General features: G+C 39.3%; 1 protein-coding gene and 1 long non-coding RNA gene across 12 annotated transcripts in view; one reads left to right on the top strand and one right to left on the bottom strand.

Moving 5' to 3' along the window:
• Nucleotides 1-19,015, bottom strand: part of LOC116069268 — a 29,092-nt gene extending 10,077 nt beyond the window's left edge. The window contains exon 1 of the long non-coding RNA XR_004109949.1: nt 18,934-19,015. This is a non-coding gene — a long non-coding RNA (uncharacterized LOC116069268). The remainder of the gene's footprint in view (nt 1-18,933) is intronic.
• The window catches only part of Tenm3 (teneurin transmembrane protein 3), a 1,282,613-nt gene that overhangs the window by 468,284 nt on the left and 789,231 nt on the right, over nt 1-25,098 (top strand). The gene's annotated exons all lie outside the window — the stretch shown is intronic.

The raw sequence follows: 25,098 nt of genomic DNA, 5'->3' as shown, positions 1-25,098 counted from the left end.
GGTAATGGATTATGAGTATACAGGAAAACAGTACATGCTACAAAATAAAAGAGAGCAAGTTGATACAAGTGGTCCAGGCAGTGGGTCTGAGTCTTGCCTTTGCTACCCTAGGTCATAGTGTAGCCACCTTTAACTTATATGACGTGTATAAATGTCCATTTCCCCACCACCTTGCCCCTACTGTATCCTAACCAGACGTGCAGCCCGGTGTTGTTGTGGAGCCACGGTGCGCATCCTGCTGCGTGTGTGAGCTATATAGATGCTGCATCCAGAAATGAATGAAACTTGGCCAGTTTGAGAGAGAGATTGGAGGTGGGGGTAGGAGGAATTGGGAATATGAGACAGAACATGAGGTGAAACTGTAAGGCGATACAAGGGAGGCTTCATCAAGAAGGTGAGATGTGGGCAAAAACTTGGCAACAATGAAAATGAACGACATAGATATCAGGAGAGAGTGTTCAAAGGCCCTCTAGTTGCCTTCAAGATCCCTCTACCAGAGGAAAAAAGGTGGTTCAGCATAACTCTTTAAAAAAAAAAATCACTGGACTGCCATGTTGAAGATAGGGTAGAATTCACAACATGTTTAGGGAAGGTAATGCCGTCACCCAATTTTGAGCTCACACAGTCCAGAAACGGCCATGGCAATGCTGCTATAGGCATGGCGAGATTCTGGGTCTGTTTAAAGCTGAGTCTGAACTCCCAGCTGGATTGGAAAAGGGATGTAAGAAAGGGAAAACCAAACATTCATGCATGAAGGACAGACATGGATGGGCAAGGAAGCTCATCACTATGACAGTAAACCCCTGCAAGATTAAAGACATCCCCAAGGAACCACACTCACCAGATATAAGAAAAGCCATGCTGAGCTAATTAAGGTATGGGGTGCAGGGGTGAGTGAAACAGTGGAAAATGATTTTAGTTAAAAGGACTTAAATGATCAAACAAGGATAGAAGGAACATCACAATCTAGGGAAATAGTGGGCAGATCTATTGACTGGTTCGTGATTAGTCTCCAGATTAGATGAAAGATGGAGTCACCATCACAGAGGAGGAAAAGGAGGAGGCAGAGGAGGAAGAGGAGGAGGAAGAGGAAGAAGAGGAGGAAAAGGAGGAGGAGGAAGAGGAGAAAGAGGAAGAAGAGGAGGAGAAAGAGAAGAAGGAATAGGAGGAGGAAGAGGAGGAGGAGGAAGAGGAAGAGGAGAAGGAAGAGGGAGAGGAGAAGGAAGACGAAGAAGAGGAGGAAGAGGAGGAGGAGAGGGAAAGGGAAGGGATGGGGAAAGGTAAAAGGACGGAGGAGGAGGAAGAGGAGAAGGAATTGGAGGAGGAAGAGGAGAAGGAATTGGAGGAGGAAGAGGAGAAGGAATTGGAGGAGGAAGAGGAGGAGAGGGGAAGGGAGGGGATGGGGAAGGGTAAAAGGAGGGAGGAGGAGGAAGAGGAGAAAGAGGAAGGATCCTGTAAGAATGGGGATGCATGAGAATGGGGAGAAGGGTGAGTCAAAAGTTGGGACATTACAAATCACTCTGCCCACAGTTTCTAGACATTCTCCTGGCAGTGTCCAGGTGTGAAACCCATGCCCTCATTAACTTATCTCATCTGAAGGTAAGGCTTCTCCAGGTCTGGACTATTTATAAACCTCACTGCACACCTACTGCACAGTTCCTGTTCTCTCTACTCTAAGCCTCTTGTTGGTTTCCTTTCTCATATTTATTAAGCTCTAATCATTTTTCCCTCTCTGCTGCATTCTGGTTGTTTTCCTTAAATACAACTTTGAAATCATAGTTCTCTCTACCTGTTTCCTAATTTGCTATTAAATTCAGTGCCTTTATTTCAATGACTATAATTTTCACTGATAAGGATTTATTTGGTCTTTTATAGATCCACCCAGTCTTTACTCTAGCTTTTGTTTAATCATTTTAGTTCTTTTAACTGGGGGGGGGGATCTTATTTCCACTCAGCTTCCTCCCCCCACCCCAACCCCACCCCTTCTTAATTGTCTCAGGCTAGAGTCTAGCTTTCCTTACATCTGGTCACTCTGGCTCCTTGGGGATATCTCTAGTCTGGCAGGGTTTTACTGTCATGGTGATGAGCTTTCAAGGCCCATGTCTGCCCTTCGTGCCTGGGTTGTGAAAAACATGCTGAGTATTTGGCCTCTGTTTCTCTGAAGGCTCCCGGTGGCTGCATGGTCTGAGATAGAATGTTGACTCTGTGTCCCATGGAATTAGGATTGGCATTTCATTCCCAGTGCACACTCTGGCAATCTGATCCCTCCACCTGAATAGGGAAGACAGTCTTGTTGGGTTTGTTTTTTTGTGTTGTTTTGTTTTGATTTTTTTTCCCAATAGAGTTCTCCAGGATTGGGCTGTAAGCTTGGTGCTCAGCAGAAAGCTGGCCTGGGATGAACAAGGGTCTGGATTCCAAAAGACTTTTCTGCCATGAAAACAATAGACATTCTTACCCCTGCCCTCAGTGATGATAAAAACAAAAGAATCCAAGACTGTCATGAACATCTATCCCCTCAGCACTGCCTCCCACTTCGTGAGTGAGAACACAGGACAAATCTTCATTTTCCAGTGGACAGATAGCCATGCCTCTATCTCCAAGTGTCGACCTCTCTTCATTTCTCCCCAGAGGATCTTTTACGTTCCTTTCTCTTAAAAATATCCCTTTCTTTTCTTTGAGCTCTGCTGGTATGGAGTTGTTGTTCTTGCTCATTTTACTTAGCTTTTTTGTAAGCTTTTATTTTTTTAAAAAAAAAAGTCATTGAGAGAGAAAATACTTAATGGGAGTCATACAGTGAGCAGCAGTATTTAATAATCCAAGTGATGCAGAAGGGTTTTCAGGCCATTCCCTGCCGACCAGAATGATATCAGAAGTCCTATGGAGGGACAAGTATAGTAGCCATGTACCAACTAATGCTCAAGACTTTCAATATTTCAACCAGCACTATAGCTGTGTAGATATATATTAAACTGCATGTAATGAATTTTCCTTTCTTGTCATTCTCTTCACATAATTCACATTGTCATTTCTAGCAATTAGATAAGGAACTCAGAGGCAAAATACTACCACAAGGGACTAAAGAGTTAGAGAAATATTTGGCCATAAATTATTCAAAGATACAAGGAAGTATCTTAAAGAACCTTCAGATTGTTGTTTTTCTTAAAATAACCCGAAAGAAAAAAAAATACTGTTAAATCTGAAAGTGAATTTTACACTCTCATTCTGGTGCCAAATGAAACGCAGGTTGTAAAGGTATTTAGGATTACACATGCTTACATTTTAATTAGTGGCAGGCACTTCAAATTTTAATCATAATTAAAGAATCATTAAGTTCACGCTCTTGAAAATAGGTTAATAATGTTGACACCAGAGCTTATATTCTAGGTATTATTAAAATAATCTCAGAGTCACATAGATCCAATCTGTAAGAATTATCACTGAAATATTTGAAGGAATAAAATATTTCCTGGACAAATTAGTTTTGATGTTGGGGAATATAGTTTGTAGAGCAAAGCAGAGCTTTGAGGCATGAGCTTTTGTGGGTGAGTGAGGAGGAACAAGAGCATAGGGGAAACATGGGCAAACTGTGAAGAGCCAGTGTATTTCAGCATAGAAGACATAAAAGGCTGTGTCAAAATCGTCAGTAACGAATAGGAGGGCATTCTGTTTGTCAGATATTAGAATTGCCGCTACTAATGGTTTCTAGCCATTCAAGATGACTAGCCCAAGGCATTCAGTCCATTCAGAGACTTCCAGACTTTTTTCAAAAATTACCTCTGATACTGAGGACTATCCTTCTAATGTTAGTTAAAAAGGACTCTGCAAAGAGGATGTCGTATTTATATACATATAAAAAAGTCACAATAAACTTCGTAATATACACTCCATGTATATTATTAGAAGTTATATAATATACATCAAAGTTCTATATGAATATATACATATTGTTATGTATATGTAAAACTTGAGTTGGGATTCCAGCACCCACATGAAAGCTGAGCTTGACAGCACGCACCTGTGACCTGAGCGCCAGTGGGGAGGGTATAATGACAGACGCTTGAGGTGCACTAAAAGCCAGGCTAGCTAAAACTAGAGATTAATTAAGAGTTCTTGTCTCAAAACAAAATAAAGGAAATGGTCAATAAAGATACTTGGCACTGACCCCTATCCTCCACCTGCACACACACACACACACACACACACACACACACACACACACACACGCACGCAATTTAGAACGACGCTGCTTCATAGACTGTAAAAATAGTTGAACGACTACGTAAAGACTTTCTCATCGATATTCAGCTGTGGTTTTGCTTCCTCGTGGACTGACACACGACAAACTCCATCAGCCTAGATCTTCAATTATGTAGTGTATGAAGTAGGTTTCTCCAGGCCCCATAGCCTGGGAAAAACAGAACAAGAATCATCATGATTCAGAGTACAGCTCCACTCTGTACATGAACCCTCTCTAAAATGCTCCACAAACTTCACAGGAGTGTCATCTTTGGCACTCTTTGGCTCACTGAACAGCCAGTACTATACTCCTTCCATAAATTCTCACCATGGGCCAAGCTATTTTTGTGAAAGCTAGGTAGAAGAAGGAGTGCATTAGTTGGGGCACTCTCAACATATATATGAAGAGTACCCTTAGGGGGAATTAGCTTACTTGTTATATAGGCAGAGAACGCCATCCACCAGCTAAAGAGAGATGGTGGAAAATTTAGTCTGAATCCATAGGCCTGGAAATGTTTGGCGATAATTCTTAGTTGAAGGTCAAAGACCTGAAAAGCACTGTAAGTTGGTGTTTATCCTAGAATCCAAATGCCTCATCATCTGGAGCTTTGATGTCTGAGGCCAGGAAAATGCACATTTCGAGAATGTTCTAGAAGCAAAAGAATTTACCCTTCTTCCCATGCTCTGCCTAACTCTGGCCCTCCACAGACTAAACAATAACTTCATGACTGTGACTCTCTGCTGGGACCACTGGTCCAGGTGCTAACACATTCTACAAACACTCACACATGCCATTCTCCTCAATGTCCCTGAAGGAGTGAGGTTAACAGACCCAAGTTAGCCATCACTGAGAGGATATAAGTGTATTCATCAATACACAAGTGTCTAGTCTCATGGATAAAGATACAGCAGACACTCCAGAGTTCCTCTCAGAGATGCTGCCAGGGTCAGACTCCCTTCCCTGGGACACAGGATCTCACATGATGCTACATCTCATGTAACTATTGGGTAAGCAGCCAGGTGACTGAATTCCCCCACTCCTGGTCTCATAATGATTAGCACTTAGAACATGGGCCCTAGATAAGGAGAGTCACCATTCTTTCTGGTACCCACTTAAATTTTTCCTCTTCCTCGTAAAAACAGAATGTATTTGTTACCACATAGGCTACAGAACCCTCTGTTTAAATTGCTTAGTCACATGCCTTATGAGGTCTCTGTTGCTGTGTTGAAAAACCATGACAAAAAAGCAAGTTGAGAAACAAAGGGATTATTCAGCTTATACTTCTGCATTGCTGTTCATCACCAAAGGAAGTTAGGACTGGAACTCACACAAAGTTGGAACCCGGAGGCAGGAGCTGATGCAGAGGCCATGGAAGGGTGCTACTGACTGGCTTGCTCCCCATCACTTGCTCAGCCTGCTTTCTTATAGAACTCAGGACTACCAGCCCAAGGATGGCATCACCCACCATGGGCTGGGTCCTCTTGCATCGATTACTAATTAAGAAAATGCCCTACGGCTGGATCCCATGGAGGCATATGTCCTTTCTCTCTGATTTGTGTCAGGTTGACACATAAAACCAGCCAGTAAAATTTGTCAGATTACTGAAACCTGTCTGCAACTCAGGGAAGCCCTTACTATAGCTTGTCATAATACATTATTATTGCCATAGAGCATTATGACAATAATCATTATTATTACCAGAGTTTCACATGTATTCTCTCACAGATAACTAGTATGATATGGTAAAATTTAAAAAAAAAAACTATTTTTCATTCTTAGGCAAAAATTATTGATTAGTTGGTTTTGAAGTGAAAAGATAAGCAATGGGATACTTTGTAAGTTACATTGGGTGTATATGGAAACTTAAAATTAGAATTTGTAAAGGCAGTCAGTTGGCAGTAAATATTCCTAGGAAAATGGGCCAACTTACCTGAGGACCTTGAGGAGACAACAGAAGTGATTCTGCACTAGAGAATAATAGATAAGCCACAAGAGTTCCACTATCCATTAAAAGGCAAGATGACAACTAGTATTAGGTGACATAAGAAAGATGCTGTGGCCATAATGACAAGTCACTCCTTATCTGCAATGTAAGTTGCAAGGATATTAAAATAATAAGAATTTAAACTGTGAATGGAGAAAATTCATTGGCCTTTCCTTCCACTGTTTTAATTCAAATGCTTAACAGAGACACTTTTCAAGACACTTTTATAGCCAGACAATTGGGTAGAACGACCCGCTCCAGGTTGGGAGAAGCTAGGAAAGATCTGAAGAGTGGAGGAGATGGCAGCATCCCTCCCATGCTCACACGGCCCCGATTTGTTGTTTCATATGGTTTTGTTTATGAAATATATATGATTTGTGTCTTGTATTATTCCAAATGAAATAGGACATAAACTTTCCTAGACTTTTCTTCAAAGGTAGAAACCTGATGAGCTTCATTGTTAAACATTAAGACTTGTGTGTGTGTGTGTGTGTATGTGTTTGTCTGTGTGTGTGTGTGTGAAACACATGTACAAAATCACATGCCCACTGACACAGTCTGAAATTCATATTTCATGACTATCCTTATACATATACATGTGATAGCTTTTGTTTTATTTCTATAAATGACTTTTGGAATACAACTTGACATTTTTTCCTTATTTATAGTAAAGATAATTCCATGCTGTACCATTAATTCTTTATAATAATTCTGATTAATTTAATATCACTTGTCGAGAGAATGTTGTTTTTCTTTTTCTCCACTAAGCAGTAATCACACACACACACACACACACACACACACACACACACACACACACGCATACACGCACACACACACGCACACACACATGCGCATACACACATGCGTGCGCGCGCACGCACACACACACGCATACACACACACACACACGTATACACACATGCATACACACTCATACAAGCACACACATGCATACACACACACACACGCACACACACACACACACACACACACACACACACACACGATTCTTCTGAAGTTTTCTCCAAAAGACTTTTTTCACTTACACTCTCACCAACTCTATATATCTTTTCTAGTAAGAGTATGCTCTCAGCCCAAATTGATGCTACATTTTTTATTTACATTTGGCATTATGGCAAACTCATTCAGCTGCCATGATGGTAGTCTGAGGACTAGCCAGGCTCAAGTGGGCTGAAATGGAAGAATCATGACATCAAAGCCATCCTGTGCTATATACAGAGACCCTGCTTAAAATCACAACATCTTTGAGGACTCAACCTAAATATTACATGGCCTTCCCTGAGTGCCCCTAAACTATGCAGGCAGTGTGTCCAACAGCCTCTCATTAGATTAAACATACATGATTTGGGATTATAGTTATTACTAATATACTCTTATTTCTGGCTCTGAGTTGAGAGCACGGACCAAGACTATGTCCAGCTTATCTTTATATCACCCCCAGTCTCTTACTAGAGTGACTTTTACACAGTTAGAAGATGGTGACTTGTAACATACACAAATAAACGGAGGAAGGGGAAATGAATGTAATTCTATTGCAAATGAGTAATATTTTACAAAGAAAATGTTGCATATGCTTGTTGTACTCTGAGTAGTCACTGAGAAAACTGAATATTTAAAAGTCTTATCAAATCAGAAGAAAATCAAACAAAAACCATTCTGTATTGCATGTCAAACTTTGTAGAGAACAATATTTCACCCCAGAGCAATTATTTTATCCTGTGTTCTCTACGGCATCAGAAACACTGGATGCGAACCACCTTATGTCTTCAGACTTAGGAAAATTCATTAATATGCTCTGGGTCCCCATTTCCTATGCTATAGAACAGATGGAATACTAGCATCAGTCCTACTCCACAGAGCGATGCTTTCTTTTCCTAGAGATGTATACTAGACACCTCCTGTGAGTGAGGCACGGAGGCTGTCGATGTGCTTGCCTTTCTTGCAGGAATCCCTTGAGACCCTGTGTGTGAGCAGGAGATTAGAATAATAAGCTGATGTTTACACACTGATGAGTACTGCCGTACACTCATGGCAGTCTATTCTGCTGTTGATAAATTCAGAACTGAGTTGCGCACTCTGTTGAAAAGCTTCTCCCATTAGAAGTCCAGCTTCCTGTGTAATAGCCAAGATTTTCATCTATAAGATCAATTTTGACTAGATCCATAAACGTTTTGGGTTCAAAATGTGCAGATATGGATGTTCATACAATTTGTTTGCATTATCCTCATTAATTTTTATTAACTTGTTCATAGTTTTAAAGATTGTTATAAAAAAAAAAAACAAGATTGACAATGCTTTGAGGCTAAGTGAGGTGTCTCGCACTTCTCATGTAGGAGGATCATGAGTTTGAGGCCAGCCTAAGCTACACTATGATACCATGTCTCAAAAATAAATAAATAAAATAAAATTAATAATTAAATAATGAAACTGAAAACGCTGAGTGATATTAACATTTCCTTCTTAGCATATTGAACATCTCATTGTCCATTTAGGAACAGTTATCAATAAAGACAGCAAGTTCCATCAGTAAATAGAATAGTAAGTAGTAAGATCTTAGAGTTATTTACACCCATTTGATAGAGAAATCCTTTTGCTCCTGTGGTTCTCAGGAGAAGGGAGAAATAACCCTCTTTGCTCTACTGTGTTGACCTGGGAGTCTGAATCAGTGCAGTATCAGTGCCCAAATCTGAACTGTAAAATGAATCTGTTGGGATTAAGGGTTTAGCTGTTGCATGGCTAAATGGGTCAAGCTCTCTTAACTGATGGATTAAACCCATGCCACCTAAAAGAGGGAAAGTTTAGAACTGAACAAACCTGCCAGCTTTCAGTATTTCTACTAGATCACATTTTCCCCCACAAGACTCTCAACCTCTCAAGTTTTAGAAGGGAAATAAAAAAATAAATGAATTTACACCTCCAACTCCTTTTCTGAGCCAGCCTTATTAAAGAAAAGTGAGCACTTGCTCTCAGAGCATCTAGCATAGGAAGGCACAGCTGTATTTGGGAGCTAAAGTTGGAATAGTAGAACTGCTAACAACCATCTACTTATGACTATGCGAGTATTTAATAAAACTTCTATGAATGCTATGAAATAGACTCTGCTTTTTTGGAAAAATATAACATTCTTCACCTGACAAATGTTATTCAGAAGACTAGAGTGCTCCTATTAACACATATTGGACATATTATAAGATACATCAATAAAAAGAAAGTCAATTTCTTGTAACCTTAAGAACAAGAAAATGTTTAGACATGCTGGTAAGCCAATATAAGAAGTAGAATTCATGCTTATTCAATTTTAGTAGTTCCTTCATAGATCTATAAATACTTTACCTTGCTTATCATTTGAAGTAAAAAGCCCAAGAAATCACCCAGCTCTTAGTGACAACCTTCTCAATTCTCTATCAATGTGCTTACAGTGAAAACTAGAGTTCTAGATAATGAGCACTCCTGTTCAAAACAAAACAAAAAAAACCATAACTCTGAATGGTCTTGGGAAATTTACTTTTTAAATAATGTTATAATATTTTATAAATTTTAAGGAATATGACAAAAAAAGATATTGTAGGTATTGAAGAGGAGGTCTCTGGGAGGAGTTGGGGTACAAAAGGGAAACAAGAATGTGATTTAATTCTATTTACTTAAAATATGTTTTTAAATGTTAACAAATTCAGACAAATTGAAATCATGTAACTTTTCTCATCATAGTACATAAAAGTTAAATAAAAAAAAAAAATGTTCCCCTCAAGAAAATCAAATTTTCTATGGGCTATGTTGTCTCGCAGCCCCTGTCTCCTCTCTCTAACAAGAAGGGAAAGTAGATGTAAAGGCAGATTTTTCTGTTTAATTTCCACAGTGTGTGCTCTATGGCATGAGCTTGTATCACTGCCTGGTGCAATAATCAGCCAGTGTGCAGTGGGGGAATGGCGGTGTAAGAGAGGAAGAACTATCCTAAAAGGTCTATTATCCTGTCAATATACACACAGAACTCTCATTAATGTTAATTAGATTTACCCCCCAGTACAAGGGGAGGCTAGACCTAAAACAGCCAAGTTAAAAAAAAAAACTATTCAGCAATGCAAAACATAGGGGGAAAATTTAGAAATCATTCCTGCCTCCAAGCAACCTTAAGTTGTGTAAAAACATTTATGTGGCCATTAACCCAAGTGGAAATTGAACTTGTCAGCATCTCATGCAGAATGTATATAAGGATAACTATTCAAGAACAATTTCTCAAATGAGCTAAGTACAAACTGGGTTTCTTTCTAGGCAGTAGACGGTAGTCAGTCCATCATCTTCTTAGCAGAATGGCCTAGTTTAATAGACCCTTGATTCATGCTTGTCTTTGAGATAGAAGAGAACAGATAAATAATAGAGATAAATAAGAGATAAATAAATAAGAGAGAAAGACCTGTTACCCAAGATCTATAGCCTTTGTATAAAGCCTTCTCTTTCCTCTTCCCTGCCTAGCCCATTTCCCATGCACCAAAAATGTCCCGATGTATTGCCTTTAAATAAATGTCAAGAAAACGTCCCTTCATTTCCGTCCATATCCAATGCACCGTATGTATCACCCTGGTTGCTGTGAGCGCTCTGAATTGTACCCTAACCCTCTACATTGAGGCAACGATGCCACTTTTACTATGACAATCAACGCCTGGATTCTCTACTATTCCCCTGAGTGGAAGCTGGATGCTGCCTTCAAGATGTTTTGTGACCTCATCCCCTCCTGTACTCTTTTGGGCCTGCCAAGTCTCCCTGCTTCTGGGATATCCCATCGAAATGCTGGTTGCATTCATCAGCCTTTCACTACTGTGACAAGGGAAGATGGGTCTCTTTTGACTCACAGTTCTGGAGTCTTCAGCCCAAGATCTGTTGGATCCACTGCTCCTAGACCCAAGAAGGGGCCTGTGGCACTGAGACCAGGCAATGAAGGAAGTTGTTTATCTCAGAAAGACCAAGGATGAGTTGTGTACCCTTTAGCATCATACCACCTATGAACTACTTTCCCCAAATAGGACCTACCAATGGATTTCAATAAACTCCCTCCCCTGCCACCAAGTTATCAATACATCTGTAGATTAGTCATCGATTAGGTCAATGAGTGAGCCCACATCCCATCACATGGCAACCATACATGAGCCTTGAGGGGGACACTATGTGTTCACTCCCTCTAAGTGACCTCTATCACCAGGTATTCCCATCCACTGGCCACTACTCAGATCTCACTTTCTTCAAGCCTGTACACAGGTCTATCTCCCCCAGAGATCCCTCTTCTAGCCATTGTCATTGGCATAACACCCCCACCCCACTTCTTGTTTTCCCCTTGTGTTTTTCTGCCATAATTCACTCCCTGACATATAACAGTATGGCAAATATGCATGTATTAAGACCTTTGTCTGCAGCTGTCTACCCTAGAGGAAGATAAGCTCCCTCAGGCACTGTATCAGGGTGTCTGCTGTGGGACTAATACCCTGGACAGTGGCCCAAACACCGTACATCTTTTCAACAAATGAAATAAAATGTTGCTATGTTTATTGGAGACACGCTGTATTTGTGCTAAGTCATCAGCAGTCAATAAGCCCAGATACTATAGCATCTCTGTACTATAATAGGAAATCGTGTAAAAAGATATATAGCCATGTGTCAACTTTTAAAATCTGAAATCAAATAGCACCACCTTCCTGGATTTCTTTATCTCCCTCTCACTTTGGAATTGCTTAAGCATAACCTGGATAAAGCAGTTAGTTGCTAACATGCATGAAATGCTGGGTTTACACCTCAGCACAGAGAAACAGCATTTCTTATGCCCTCGGCATCTTGGCTTTTTAAATGCTGTCTTTAAAACACATACATGTTTTTTACATCCATCTTAATTTAATATAATAAAAACATACATAGGCTGTGATCCCTTTTTTTTCTTTTTGTTCTTATTTTTGGTTTTATCCTTGGATCTTTCTCAGAATCAAACTAGCCATAAGAAAAGAGCCGATATCTTCCATATCATAATCAGAACTGCTAGGAACAGCAGCTTGAGCACGGGTATACTGACCTGAATTATGCAACCTACTAGCTTTTTATGTGTGACATCCTGACAGAGGTTGACACTTAGTGGGTTAGGACCATGTAGTTGTCAGCTGGCATTAAGACTTGTGGTCCTTTCTGCAGTCAAAATAAAGAAAGGATGACAAAGTCCGTATTTGATATCTACACTGCAGCAGTGTGGCAGCCTCAAGCGTTTGTTTCTATTTTCGAAACCGGCACCCACTCTGCCTTGCTGACCAGAGAGATGGGTTCCTTAATCCTTAAACAGAGCATCCATTAACAATTCACACCTAAGTGGACTCCCATCATAGTGGCCATAGAAAACACATTTTTCTCATCAAACTTTTATGTATTTTTTTCCTAAGTTAATTACAGTCATATATAATGGAAAAATAAGCCAGAGGGGAAGTTAAAGAGAAAGCATTTCTAACACAAGAGAGCATGCTTACCATGATCCCAGGAGTTCTGTGAAACAGAACAGGTTTGATCTGTCCTTGAAGGTATGGGATATCTGTTAGTATTGTATAGGGTCTTTGTAATCTCTTCTGTATTTTTTTTAACAACTTATATGGCATGAACGTGTCATAATGAAACACATTGCTTTATAAGCCATCTTAGAAATTAATAAAAAGAAACATACTTCCCATTTGAAAGTCTACATTATTACCATAGTACATTAGGTTGACCATGGAATAAGGCTTCCTAAGAGCAGCTATGGTTTAATTCTCCTTTGTCATGATGCCCATCATGAGCAAAGCAAGCTTTTAAACTCACAAAAGTAGTGGAGGATGTGATCTGTGGTTTGTGTTCCTATTATGTTGTCTTTTCTTTTAGAAGTAAATCACACTGTTTCTGAATTGGGACATTTTCTTTCTCCTGAGCTGTGAGATTGTGCCTTCTTTGTTTGGGTATTGAATGAGAGCTTTATCTGGAAATTGTTGTATAGCCACACTCCTTTTTAGATGGACTTGGAAATTCAGTTTCGTCTTTTCCTTCTAAGTGAATGAATGGACGGAGGAAATCTTCTACCTGTCTGACACTGGTAATTGAATTACTGTACAACACATTAAGCAAAGAAAAATGCAGAGTAGCATCAATTAAATTATGTTCTCATGTTCTGAGAGAAGGCTGTTCACAGAAAGAGGAGGCCAAATGTTGCCCAGTGATGGGTACTGATGTCAGGAAGGAAGGAAGAGTAAAATTCACGAGTTCTTGAGCTAGGCTTTCGCATAATGACAGAAAGGAAAGAATAACTAGGACTTGGCTTAAGTCATTTCCCTTTTGGGTTACTTCCAAATGAGCCAAGAGATTAGGCAGGGGATATATAAAATCCAGGTACCAGCTTGGAGATGAGTCTGGCTAGTATTTCTGAATATAGGATGTCAAATTTGGGTGTCAACTGAGTGTGCCCCCAAAATTGAACTTCAGAGGGTTCCTCAGTAAAGTTCTTAACATAAATCTCAACTAAAGAAACCTTATCAGCACCTGGAATCTCAGACACTGACCAGGGCCACAGTGACTGGCCCAGTGAGAACAGATCATGATATTGAATTCATATGCATGGTCTTAATCAACCACATTTGATTTACACACTCAATGGCCCTAAAATGCAAGTCTCACTTTTAATTTTCATTAAAAGATACTAATAGATAATGGGTGACATTGCATGTTGATTACAATTCCGACTTCTGTAGGTTTGCCAATTGCTAGGCACTATTCTAAGCACTTTATGTATGCTTCTCAACATAGACCCCAATAGAACCTCAGGACATCAACGTTGTTATCATATGGGACTCACAATGATAATGCTAATTCCAGTATTACCTTTGTGAATGTCAAGGGATTATACTTGAAACACAGAAGGAAGATACATTTATGTGTCTGCATTGCTCACGTGCATATATGACTGCACATACACTGACAAGCACCTATGTTCATACCACCATGTCTCATTATCCGTTCTTTCACCTTAGGTCAACATAGATAATTTACATATATAAAATTCACTTATTTAAGGGTATATCTGAATCAGTTTCAACATACTTATTTGCAATGCCACGGAACTTCTAGAAGTATTATTTGCAATCTTTCCCAGTTAACTTCATCTATATCTTCTAAGAAAATGTCTTATCACTACAGGTTAGATCTACACTTTATTAATTTTATTTAAAAATATTTTTTCCAGTGCAGAGTGTTTAACTCAGTAATCACTGTACACTGAGCTATATCAATAGCTCAAAAATAGTTATATGAGTATGCCAGTAATCCCACAAGCAGAATTACATTCCTTCTCATTTATCAGTACTATTCCATTGAATATGTATGTACATATTTAGCTATCATTCTATTAATTGATAAATAGTTGTTTCCAGGCTTAACTACTATAGAGTTGCTATAATCATGAACATAAAGTTTCTACAAAGGAGTGTTTCTTTCTCTTGGATAAATTTCTGAGATACAATTACAGAGTCAGAGAGAAAAAGCATCTTAATTTTATAAAAGAAGTAAAACTAAATGGCATGGTGATGCAGACCTGTGTCCTCAGGAGGATGAGGCAAGAGGATCACAAATTCAAGACCAGCCTGAGCAACTCAGTAAGACACTGTCTCAAAAGAAATGAAATGAAGAACTGCTGATATTAACTCCATAGCAGAACAGTTGTCTGGCATGTGTCAAACCCTAGGTGTCATCTCCAACAAGACATAGAAAAGAACACCCGCAAAAACAAGCAAAAAGTGTTTTTCAAAGAGATTAAGTGATTGCACTTAGAGTACCACCAGCAATCTGTGAGAGTATGAGAGATGAGAACTACAGTGTTTCAGATTTTCTCCATAACTTGCTATGGTCACCCTTTTGAATAGTTGCCCTCTTAGTCAGAGAGCTGTGACACCTCACTGTGGCATTAGTTTGAATTCCTATGGTGACTACTGAAATAATGGACTTCTATGTGCTTACTCATTATTTGTACCTCTATATTTGCAAATATATACTAATATTTTCTGTCTAGTTTTTAATATTTATTTTTTATAAGTGAGTTGTAAAGATTTATTACATATTCTAGATGCTGCTAATTGGAAGTTTGGCTTCATAATCTTTAATATTTAAATTGATGAAGGTCAATTTTGAGAAGTCTAATTTATGGGGGTTTTTAATCTTTTATGGCTTGACATGTTTTAAAGATTAAGATATTTTTAAATTTTTAAGTTTTGTAATTTAAATTTTTATGCTTATCTCCATGTGATGGTTAATATTGATTATCAGCTTGATAAGGTTTAGGGATCTCCTAGGAAAAGAGCTTCTTAGCACACATGTGAGGGATTTTGTAGACCAAGTCAATAGACATAAGAAGATCCACCCTGACCATGTGTAGCCCCATCCTGTAGGCTCAGGCCCAGAAGCACCCACCACTGGCTTTTTCCTGAGCACCTAAAGCTCCCACAGCCAGGGTTGTTCCTCCACAGTAAATTGTCAAACTGTTGACAGCATAAGCCCTTTATCCCTGAAGTTGCATTTGTCAGGGTATTTTATGACAAGAAGAAAAATAGCTAACAAATCTTATAGCTAGTATTCATCTATATTTTGAGTCAAATTTTGTTTATAGTTTATAGTAAATAACAGATACATTTCATTTTTTCTTCATTTTATTGAGAATGGTCTTTCCCCCATTAAATCACTTTTTTTGCTTTTAATGAAAATCAATTGACCATACACATAGGTTCCTATTTCTTGGGAGGTTATTTTTAGTTTGGACATTAGAAGAAATACCAGGCATAACTTTTTTTTCTCCTCCTTTACCTTTAAATGAAAATTTTATCTCACAATGTTGAGGTAGATGAAATTTGCAAAACCAGTTTTCTAATCCTAAGACATTCATAACTATAATACTTGGGGCTGGAGAGATAGCACAGCAGTTCAGAGCACTGGATGCTCTTCCAGAGGTCCTGAGTTCAATTCCCAGCAGTCACTTGGTGGCTCATAACCATCTATAATGAGATCTGGTGCCCCCTTCTGGCCATTCAGGTAGAACATTGTATACATAATAAACAAATCCTTTTAAAAAGAATAATTATAATACTAAAGGAGATTAAGATTACCAGGAATAAGATAAAAGAGCAGAATTACCTGGGCATCCCTAGTGACTCCTCTCGCTGCTACCTTGCCCTTTCTTATCCCGGAGGGGCTCCTAATGGAATTGAAGTGTCACTCACACCTTGAAAAGGGGACCTTTTGCCTGACACTTGAAAAGAGACACTGCCACAAGAAAGCATGTGGAAGCCATCCCAGGCAAAGCATAGAAATGATAGAGGCTTGTAGTTGTCCTGTTGGCCTGAGAGGTTTCTGTGGTAGAATTAATAAAGGTAGGACGAAGCATGGCAGAGAGGAGCTTTGGAGAAAAGGGGAGGTCTGGCTGCCGTAGAGTGCATGCTGCTAGAATCCTTAAGAATAAGTGCTTGCAAACCCACTTGGTTGCAAATGATGGATGGACTCCAATCTGAGGTTTAGAGGAAGTAAAATTGGTGGGCAAAGAGGAACCACCTTACAAAGGGGATGCTTTGATATAAGATAAATTCGGACAGTCTTCAGCAGAGAGAGTGATAAGTCATGAACTGTATAATACGATTTATATGATTTAAAAAAAATGGTAAGGTGATTCCAGATCAGTTAGGTGGTACCAAATCAGTGTGAAAGCTACTACAACAGCGTAGACAGAAATGACTCTGATGGAAATTAGAAAGAAAGGAATTAGACTAAGTTCTCTCTGAACATTAAAAAAAAACAGCCTCCTCTGATGTCTTGGTCCATTGAGGCAATTCTAATAGAAGATCATCAGCTGTGCTCCATATAAACATCAGGAATTCCTATCTTGCAACTTAAGGTACAGGGAATTCCAGGAACATGGCAAATGCATTGTCTAGGGGCAGGCCCGCTTCCTGGTTCAGAGGCAGGTCCTCTCTGACTTTATGGGTCATAAAAGATATGGGCAGCCTCAAGGTCTCTAATCATACTAATTGCTGCTGGGCAGTGGTGATGCCCACCTTGAGTCCCAGTATTTCAGAGGCAGAGGCAGAGGCTGAGGCAGGTAATCTGTGAATTTGAAGCCAGCCTGGTCTACAGAGTGAGTTTCAGGACAGCCAGGACTGCACAAAGAAATCCTGTCCCAAAAAACCAAATAAAATGATAATGATAAAAATAATTAGGTCCCCATCACTAAATCACTGCCCACAGGCTGAATCATCACACTATCACCATTTGAAGTTGGGAGGACATGGATACTGAGGTCACAGGGCTTGATAACTGAAACAAACAAACAAAAAAGTTCCTCTTTTCTTAATAACCTTTAAAACCTTCAATCTGTAATGTCCAGCCATGACAAAGTTGTATGCCTATCTCTCATGGTACGGATGTCTTTACCTTTAAATTTTCATGCTCCATGAAGAAAAATGGCTTCTTTAAAAGGCTCATTTTTATGCTTATTAGTACTCTCCTTGTTTGTATGTCTGTGGAGCACACGTGTGCCTAGCTACTGTGGAGAAGCCTGGAACTAGAGATATAGATGTTTGTGTACATTCTGGAAACTGAAGGTAGGTCCTCCAGAAGAGGAGAAAGTGCCTTTAACCAATGAGCCGTGTCTTCAACCGTTTGTTTTGGTTTTGGTGGTGGTGGTGGTGGTGGTGGTGGTGGTGGGTTTTTTGGTTTGGTTTGGTTTGGGTTGGATTGGGTTTTTTTGTATTATCATCATTCTGACCTCCCTGTAGCTCCCCAGCCCTTGAGATCTCCACTGAATGAATTCATCTGAGCCACACAGGGCACCATGCAGCAGGAGACACTCTCAAGTGTAAGAATGTACAATGACCAAAGTGACCATTTCAGGTGAAACCCTTCTCATGGGATGACAGTCCGTAGTTCTCCCAGAGATCATTATAAAAGGAAATGTTCTCACGGGTGAGAATGGATAATGGCCAAAGAGACCATTGTACCAAGCTATGGGTTTAAGTAGACTTTATGTCATTTCTGGAAGTTTTGGAGACAGACAACTTTCCTGGAAGGTGCTCTTCTTTACAGGTGACTCATGGCCCATTTGGATTAAGACTTTATGCTCTCCTTAGAGGAAGGGGCAATGCTGTATGCTTGTTGTTTTCCACAAAGCCTCTGAGCTAAAAGTGGTTGTAGGATCTTTCCAGAAGTTCAGAAGGATCAGAGATAGGACTCAGAGCCCATCCTTTGGACCAGGGAGCCAAGTCCTGAGGTTTCAATTCCTAGTTTTACAAGATGCTAATTTGGAGGAAAGTGGTCAATGACTTTCATGCCTGCTAACTAGTCACTAACATTTGTAATTGACATATAATAACTATGCACATATTCTCAGTACATCTCTGTAATGCATAATGACCAGATCAGTGTAACTGGTATAACCGCCATTTGTTTATGATAGGCTAGGCATGTTAAAAATTCTTTCTAAATCCCAATTTTAAATTACACACTTCACTGAGGTTAAGTGTGCCTTGCTTCTAATTTGGGACTATCTAGAAGAGTCCCCAGCATGTAGTGGCAAGCAGTAAATGCCAGCTGTGTAAGAATATTTAAAGATCAGAAAAGTCATCTTGAATCTGAAAAGAGTACTAGCAAATGGAAGGTGACTCACTGTGCCAAACAATCCTGAGATGTTTCTTTGGTGACTTACACAGATGCGGGGGAAAAAAAATCAGTTCCCATTCCTCAAATTCCCAAAACTAGAAAGGGACTAGAGAGATCCTGAGTATCTGAAGCCAAAAGGGAAAAGCTACACTTCATAATGGAGTACAGATGCTGTAAGCATTTGCTTTGTGAGTCGCCATCCCACAGATGTGTTAGATTTATCTGGACTACATCTGATTCAGATCATCAGGCAACAAATATTTATCCAAACTCTCTCTCTTTATTTAGAAGGCAGTCACGTTCAGTCAGTAAGAGAGCTACTGCGTAGGGGTGGTGTATTAAACAGTAGAAAGGCATGATCTCTTTTTTTCCGCCGTAACAGTAAGTGATCACTTCGTGTCATAAGTCACTCTTACCAAAATAATGGCATTTGGAAAGCGATCACTTTTTGCTTGTTGACTACACTTGGCATCCCTGAAGTGAACTATCTCCTGTGTCATCTGACACGGCAGGACTGGATGCCAACACACATGCTGCACTATGAATGTTTCAGCCTACTTGCTCTGGTGTAAATCCATGTAGACTGTGTAAAGATGCTGCTCTGCATAGTTTGCTTTGTCTCTCAGCCATAGGGCACTAAGCCCTGGACATTACTGTGCACAATGGGCTTTGAATTCCGTGCCCACGGACCACAGCCAGCATCACACACAGAAGTTAATGACCAATCGTTATCTTAGCCCATCGCTTGCGTTCCTTTTGATAAGACTCCCCCAGCACAAGGGATGGATCAGAAAGTACAGGATTAATTAAGGTCAAATCCCAATGAAACATGTAATCCATTTTTCTCAAGGAGAGAAGTTGCAAGAAGCACAGAGCGAATTTTATAAACTAAAACCCAATTTTTAAAATGTTTAATTAAACTCAAAAGTTAATTTCCCTCATTTAAAGAGACAGATGCAACATAATTTAAATGTGCCAGTATATAATCAGACAGGAAACATTCATCATTTCTGTGAACTACTGTGATTTACATTGGTGATGAGCCACCCGGAACATCCTAACAATCCAAGCCCATCTAAATCATCCAACTATGCTGACACACGTTTATTAACATCCGACAGTCACAATTAGTCTCTGGGAAACCATCGAGTTTGGGTCCAGTAATGTACTGTTCTTCAAACATCTGAATTTTGATGGAAAATGGTCAAAAAGTCACTCTGGCTCAATGAACTTATTCCTGTTTATATATATATATATATATATATATCTTGCTCATTTCTGAATCTCGAGAGATCTGGTCATGTTTCTTCTAATAATCCCCTGTTAATCACTATCATATCATGAAGTCTTAGAAGAATTACAAAAGAGTCTCCCTCAGTTGTCTTATTGCTCTAGCTAAGACATCAGGTACTGCATGAAAAAGGTATGGAAAGAGTGCACAGCCTTGTCCTGGTCCTAATTGTAGTGGGATTGCTTTGAATTTCTCTCTATTTAAGATGATGTTGGCTACTGGCTTGCTGTAAACTGCCTTTATTATGTTGAAGTCTGTCCCTTGTATTCCCAGTCTCTCCAGGACTTTGATCATGAAGCAGGGTTGGATCTTGTCAAAGGCCCTTTCTGCACCTAATGAGATGATCGTTTGCTTCTTGTCTTTCAGTTTGTTTATATACTGGATTATATTTATTAGTATCCATATTTTGGAACATCTCTGCATCTCTGAAATAAAGCCCACTTGCCGAGCATAAACACATAACCTTGGCTATCCCGACTCCATATTTCCCAACGTGGGCATTACAGAGATGATTGTGTGCCTTTGCTGGGAAACTGAAGTAGAAATGAGACCAAAGAAGACAAATAAATACAACAGCCTTCCTGATTTGTCTGAGTGGTTTCATGTTTAGAACTCTTTCAGTAAACAGTTAGACACTTTAGCTAGCTGGTAATTTGTAAACTTAAACAGAAAGTAAACATAATTCTAAATTAAAATGGCAATAATGGTATCAAAAATATGGTAATGATCTGATCAAATGATAGCTTTTCCTTCTACCTCACATGTGATTCTTAAAATAATTTTGTAAATTTCTAGTGATGTTTGAAATTGAACAAATCATCTAGCATTCATGAGCTGCAACCCCTGCCCATGTGGAATGAAATGCTGGTAGCTGTCTGTAAAGACACCTTTGCTGACCTCAGACCAGAAAGGCATTATTCTCCCGTGTGCTCCACACTACCCTGAAACTGAGTCCCACGGCATACCGAATATTCACTGTATCTACCTCCTGTATGTCTTCTCCATTATACATATCAGAAACTGGTAACAAATTCCCTTAAACATCATATTCCTAGAATCTAACAAAAACCATGTTTTAAAGTCTAGGTTTTTAAAAATCAATAACATTGATGATGTTGGCGGTATACACTTTCAATCCTAGCACTTGAGAGGCAGGAGCAGATGGATCTCTATAAGTTGAGGCCAGCCTGATCTATAGAGCAAGTCCTAAAATAGCTAGGGCTACACAAAGAAACTTTATCACAAACAAACAAACAAAAAAGAATCAATAATATTAAGTAACCAAATCACCTATGTAGTCCACAGGACCAATTGCCTCATGTTTTGTGGCCATAACTAGAGCTGTTCTCCCCCCACACATTCACCATTGTGGGCAAGTTCTTCACCTATAAGCCAAACAAAATAACCCCTTCAGTCCTTAATTTGTTTGTTATATTTTTTTGAGTTTTGGTTTGTTTGTTTTGTTCTTGTTTTGGGGGGAGTGGTTTTTTTGTTTTGTTTTGGGGGGGTTGTATTTTTGTTTGTTTTGTGAGTGAGTGAGTGTGTGTGTGTGTGTGTGTGTGTGTGTGTGTGTTGTTTGGTCACAGCACATGAAAAGCCATCCATATATGAGTATTTATCAATTGGCATATTTGCAGCCACTCTCTGTGTCTTTTCTCCTCCACCAACACCCCATCATCTCCCACATATGTACAACAGGCTATATTAGTCACTTTTGTTGTTAAGAACAAACACCTGAAAGAAACAAACATGAAGAGAGATTGATTTCGTCTCATGGCTGTGGTGATGTAAACCATCGTGGTGGGCAGCACATAACTTCTGCATCTGTGCATAGCTGGAGTTTGGATCTGAGAGCCAAACCAAACCTTTCTGTCTGTAGCTCGCCTTTGCCAGGTCTTTTGTCACAGCACAGGAGAAGTCATTAATGCAGGAGGAACCATTTGCTGTCATAGAGCACTCTTCTGTACCCTTTATCCCCGCCCATCCTGTCCCTTTAGTCTCCTTACAACTCTGAGGCACTCAGGAGACAGAGAGAAGTTGGGCCATAACCAGACACCAAGATGACACTCCAAGTTTGCCTTCCAGAAACCCACTTCTTCCAGTGAGACCCCATCTCCCACAAAGCAGTCCCATTATCCTGGGACCAAGTGGTTAAACATGTGCAGACATTTCCCATTCAAACTCAAAGGAAGAGGAAAAATTTACATGCCAACAGATGTTGGGGGAAAAAAAAGATTACAATTTTACATTGTTAATATATTTTGATATAACATCTACCAAATAGAATGTTTAAAAGTCTCAGAAGTGCAAATAGATGGGATTTGAGTGGACAACAAATAGTAAGATACATACTACTTAATTTTAATAAGCATTTAAATTCTCTCTATAAAGTAGACATTAAGACAGATGAATGCCTGGACTCTTAATAGTTGGGGTAGCAATAACTAGGGATCCCATCATTTAAACTGGAATTTGGGATTTTCTATTGCTAAAGCAGATGAGAAATGGCAAAGAAAGTTCAAGGGCAAGCTATGCAAATGGAAAATTAATGGCTTTATTTTTCTGTGTTAGGCATCATTTCCTGCACATTTGAAGCAAAGTGTGTGTTTAAACTGCATTTAGATTTATCTTTGACATCTTTCTAAAGAAAAATACGAATTAAAATGCAATTTATGTATACTGTATTCTTGTACTTCATACTCTTTCCATTTATTTAGCACTAATGTTGTAGGGAGAGCTTTTTTTTCCCCATAAAATGTCAAAAAGAACAAATTACTCAGAATGGTACTGTTGGTTCTAAGTAGGCTGTTTTGCTTTATACTAATGTAATGAATTCTCTAAATATTAGGACATAATTTTTTTTACAATTTTTCAAGCTAATTTTAGTGACTGGTGATGAGAAAACTGAACGATAAGGAGAAATAGATTGAAAACAAATAGCCCAGTATGTTTCTGTACCAGCCAGCCATTTCTCCAGGGCAACTTTAGATCTAAGTCAAGTCACAAATGGATTGAGACTGGTGATCTCATGTCGTCCCTCGGAAAACTATGTATATCACAAAAGCAGTATACATTTTGACATAGTTGGCAGCCACTGTTTGAAATAGGCTCAGAAGCAACTGAGCATAGAAACTCAATTTGCCCGAGGATATACTGGCCTTTAAATAAAGGAGACCAACAGTCTCGGGTAAAACAATGGTGAAATCTCCCAACATCTATAACTTTATATATGCTAAAACCCCTAACAGACAATCTTGATTTCAAGTTATCAGGTTCTCATAAAATGATTATACCTACCTTTTAGAAACAGAAGTCTAATAAGTGTGCTTTTAAGCTTACCTGAACACACATTTTTAGAGGGATTGATTTCATTTCATATCTTCTTTTATTTCTCCCAAAAGATTGTTTTTCTGTTCTCTCTCCAGCAGCCCTGGTCATGCAGAATACCACCTGCTGATCACACAGCCCTGTGACAGCCACTGCAGATTGCTAATGGTAACACAGCACTGGTAAACAGATGACTCTGAATGTCTGATCTAGCCCAAGGGTGCAAAGGGCCTGCTCAGAGAAAGCATGATAAAGCTACTTAAGAATAGTGAGACCCAAATTAGGAATAAGTAGATGTGTAAGCAATTATCCATGGGCACATACTACCTTAAAATAATTGGAACCACTGTGCACATTGCTTTAAATTCCCTGATGCCTGCTATCAACTTGTATCTTTACTTCGAGGCTGGCCCTGTGCAAGATGTAGGAGAAGGGGGGGGGGGACACACTATATGTAAGGTAGTTACTTTATATGAGTACATTTTATTATTCTGGGATTTAGAAGTGATCTTAGAGCAGGTCATTTGGTCATTTGCCTGTAGAAAATGAACTATAAGGATATTTTATAAAACATACTAATACGTAAGTACGTATGCATATATAACATGTGTATATATTTGAAAGTGTATAAATGTATGTACCTAATCCTAGAGATGTATTTGGGGAGAAAGTTGTGGACTATTGCTAGTGTCCCATAGATGCTCTAGACAGAGTTTACCCCTCAGCCACCCACCAATCCCCTATGTTTAAAATGTTTTCCCAGTGTTTTTGGTTGCTTTTCTATTCCTGCAATAAAATACCATGACTAAACAACTTGGAGAAGGAAGGGTTCATCTGAGCTCCTGGTTCCAGAGGAATAAGGGTCCATTTCCTTTGCACACTGTAAGGATGTCATCAGGCTAGCCTGGTAGCTGGAGCTAGAAGAAGAAGGCTCACTTTTCAAACCATAAACAGGAAAGCAGAGAATGAACTCCAAATGGCTTGAGTTTTCAAATTCCAAGGCCCACCTGCAGCCACAATTTCTAAACCTCTGTAAACAGTACCACAAAATGGAGATCAAGTTTAAATGCCTGGGAATATGGGGGAGATCTCATTCAAACCACCACATTCCACTCCCAGGTCCCCATAGTCTCATGCCCGTATCATAATGAAAAATGTGTTTGGTTCAACAACAATAGTCCCCAAAGTCTTTCACACCAATACATCTGAAGAGAAAAAGTACAGTTTCTCTACAGATTTTTTTTCATAAAAATCTTTTGTTGGAGATATTTAAAAATGTTAATTATGAAACTTAAAATTCCCTTAAGTACGTAAAGAACTAGCTTGCTAGGTCTGCCACTGCTCACATTTACTGCTTATTTTATCATGGTGACAGACTAACATTGGTCTCCTGGAGATAAATTTCAGTTGTTTGTGCCACTAACCTCAGTAGCTGTAAGTGAAGATAATACATTAATATATTAATATTCAGGGTTACAAAAAGAAAAAGAGAAAGAAAAATCAGAAAGAGAGAGAGAGAAGAGGGAGGGAGGGAGGGAGGGAGGGAGGGAGGGA

Source organism: Mastomys coucha, unplaced genomic scaffold, assembly GCF_008632895.1.
Source record: "Mastomys coucha isolate ucsf_1 unplaced genomic scaffold, UCSF_Mcou_1 pScaffold22, whole genome shotgun sequence".
NCBI lineage: Eukaryota > Metazoa > Chordata > Mammalia > Rodentia > Muridae > Mastomys > Mastomys coucha.
This window is presented reverse-complemented; position numbering and strand designations above follow the sequence as displayed.